Raw genomic sequence first — 2,703 nt, forward strand, 5'->3', positions numbered from 1 at the left:
TAAGAAATAGTTTAGACTCATATACCTATTGGAGTATCAGGGAGCAGTTTAACCTCATATACCGATTGGTGGATTAAGAAGCAGTTTATACTCTTATACTTATCGGAGTGTTGAGAAGTAGTTTATACTCGTGTACTTATCGGAGTGTTAAGAAGCAGTTTATACTCTTATACTTATCGGAGTGTTAAGAAGCAGTTTATACTCTTATACTTGTCGGAGTGTTAAGAAGCAGTTTATACTCTTATACTTGTCGGAGTGTGGCGACTTAACTGAGCGATATAACGCCGACTTCAACCAAGGTTTGGATACTATTCTTGAGAGCGAAGCAAGCCTTGGTGGGATGAAGGATCCTCCTGTGGTATGCACAATATTTTGGATCCAAAATGTTATCAGCTTCCTCCTGATTTACGACAAGTGGCAGCTTGATCTTGTTGTTTTCAAGGAGAGACTCAAAAATAGCCGGAACATCTTCGTCCTTGATCGGAACATCTTCGTCCTTGAAGGAGTACTCTTTTTGGAGTCTCGGATCCGAAGTCTTTTGCTGCCTTCGGGGTTGTTGCGATGTTTGATTAACGTCTACAACCGCTGCATGTGCCTTTCCTTTACCATGGGAGGCAAAGTTTGAGTTCGGAAGATTCGCCGTCGGTTGGCTCCTCTCGGTTTTCTTTCTTCGGAGGAAGCGTTCGGCCCGCTCTCTGCGCGTCTTCAACTCTTTCCAAGTGTTGGACGGTGCGACTCCCATAACTTCTAATATCTCAATAGATAGGTTGTTATGACATGTCTGGAGGATGAAGTCCTCCGTGATCGGATCTCGGCAGTTCATTGCTTTATTCCGAAAGCGCTTGACGAAGTCGTCGACTGTCTCGTCATCTTCTTGTTTCTCATCGATCATCATCTTCTTGTTTCTCATCAAAAAGTGTCCTGATGGATACCTCGTCGTCGTCATCAAAGAAGTTACCAAGGAATGAGTTCTCCATATCGTCCCAGTTGTTAATACTTCCAGGCTTAAGACAGTGGTACCAATCGAAGGCCGGTCCGCAAAGGGTGCCAACGAATGACCGAATCATTAAGGCTTCATTGCCGGAGATCATACCCAAGTGGGACTTGAAGTAGATCAGATGTTGAGTGGGTGAACCCTTCCCGTCAAACGGCGTGAAGTTAATCAGGTTGAACTTCGCCGGATACGGGATCGAATCCCATTCTCTTGGATAGGGACATGGAATGCCGGTCCTTTTCACCTCTCGAGCAGACATTAGAGCGTTGATTTTGCTCTCGAGATCTTTCATTTTCTCATCCTCACTCGTGTCGGGCCTCGGACGATTCGAAAGAGGATTTGGTCAACGAGAGGGTTATCAACATTGAGGCGTTCATCCACATCTGAATCGCTACCTACTTGGTTAGTAGCGTTGCGACGGCTGGATTCGCCCATTTGATTGGAAAGAGCCCGAATCTGTCGGTCGTCCTCTTCCTTCATCCACTGCATAGCCATTTCTATTTCGAATTTAAATGCTTGCTTCTGCTTCGCTAGAGCATCCTCAATCATTTTAGTTGCTTCTTTGGTGTTAATCATAAACACTTCGCGGGATTGCCCTGGGCTAGATACCGTATTGTCAGAAGCGACTGCAGAGTTAGCATCCGATGCTTCATCGTCCGAGGATAACCCTCTCTGCATTCTTTGGTAGTCCCTGCGTCTAGTGGTCCCTGATCGCAACCGGGTTAGACGATGAGATATAAGCGGGTCAGAGCTAGAAGGTCGAATCGACTTTCCCTTATCAGCCATATTTATTGTGACTTCCGGGAGTTCGTCACCTTGAACAACCGATCTCTTTTTTACGGAGACGCTTTGGTTTGACTTATCCTTTCCGTTGGAGATCCTCTCAAATACTGAGACCCTCTACAGAGCGGTCTTGGGGTAGCTACACGCTAATAATACTGCCCTGATAAGTTCGGCGCACGGGTAGTGAGATTTGGTTTCTCGGGCATATCTCTTCCGAGACTCGTTCATACCCCCAGCCCGATAGTACAACTCATCGATCAGATGACCGGAGCAACCTATCGTTTGTTGACATGACTCCCCTGGTATAACGTTGTCATCGTCAGCCCGATAGTATAACTCATCGGTCAGATGACCGGAGCAACCTATCGTACGTTGACACAACTCCCCAAGTATAACGTTGTCATCGTCAGATGAATATGTTTCTTTCAGGGGATTTGCCGCTTTATCAGCGTTCTCAAGAGTCACATGTTTAGAACTACACTTTTGGGAGCGCAAGATCTCAACGGGCTCCTGGTTTTGAATACACACCCCCAAACGGGTGGAAACTGGAGTTTTCCTTTTATAAGAAGGCTTGTTATTGTTGAGAGGGCGTGTGCGACCCCCAGCTCGACGAGTTGCTCGGGGTTCAGTCACCGGACCCAAACGTTCTTTGCTCAGAACTTTGCCTCGATCCTCTTGCAAAGGACCCAGGCGATCGACTGTCTTCACCTTGAATCGGGACAAATCCACACTGTCACAGTGCTCCGTCGGAGGTGCGGGACTCGAAGGGATCGACGTAACCGGTACAGAACGTCTTATGTCTCGACCCTGGCGCTGGTCAGATTTGAGTGACCCGCGGGTTGGAGGGTCGGATCCAGGTGACCCGCGATTTGGAAGGTCGGATCCAAGTGACCTGCAAATTGGCGGGTCGGATTGGAGTGACCTGC

The sequence above is a fragment of the Asparagus officinalis genome, chromosome 3 (assembly GCF_001876935.1).
Source record: "Asparagus officinalis chromosome 3, Aspof.V1, whole genome shotgun sequence".
Taxonomy (NCBI): Eukaryota; Viridiplantae; Streptophyta; class Magnoliopsida; order Asparagales; family Asparagaceae; genus Asparagus; species Asparagus officinalis.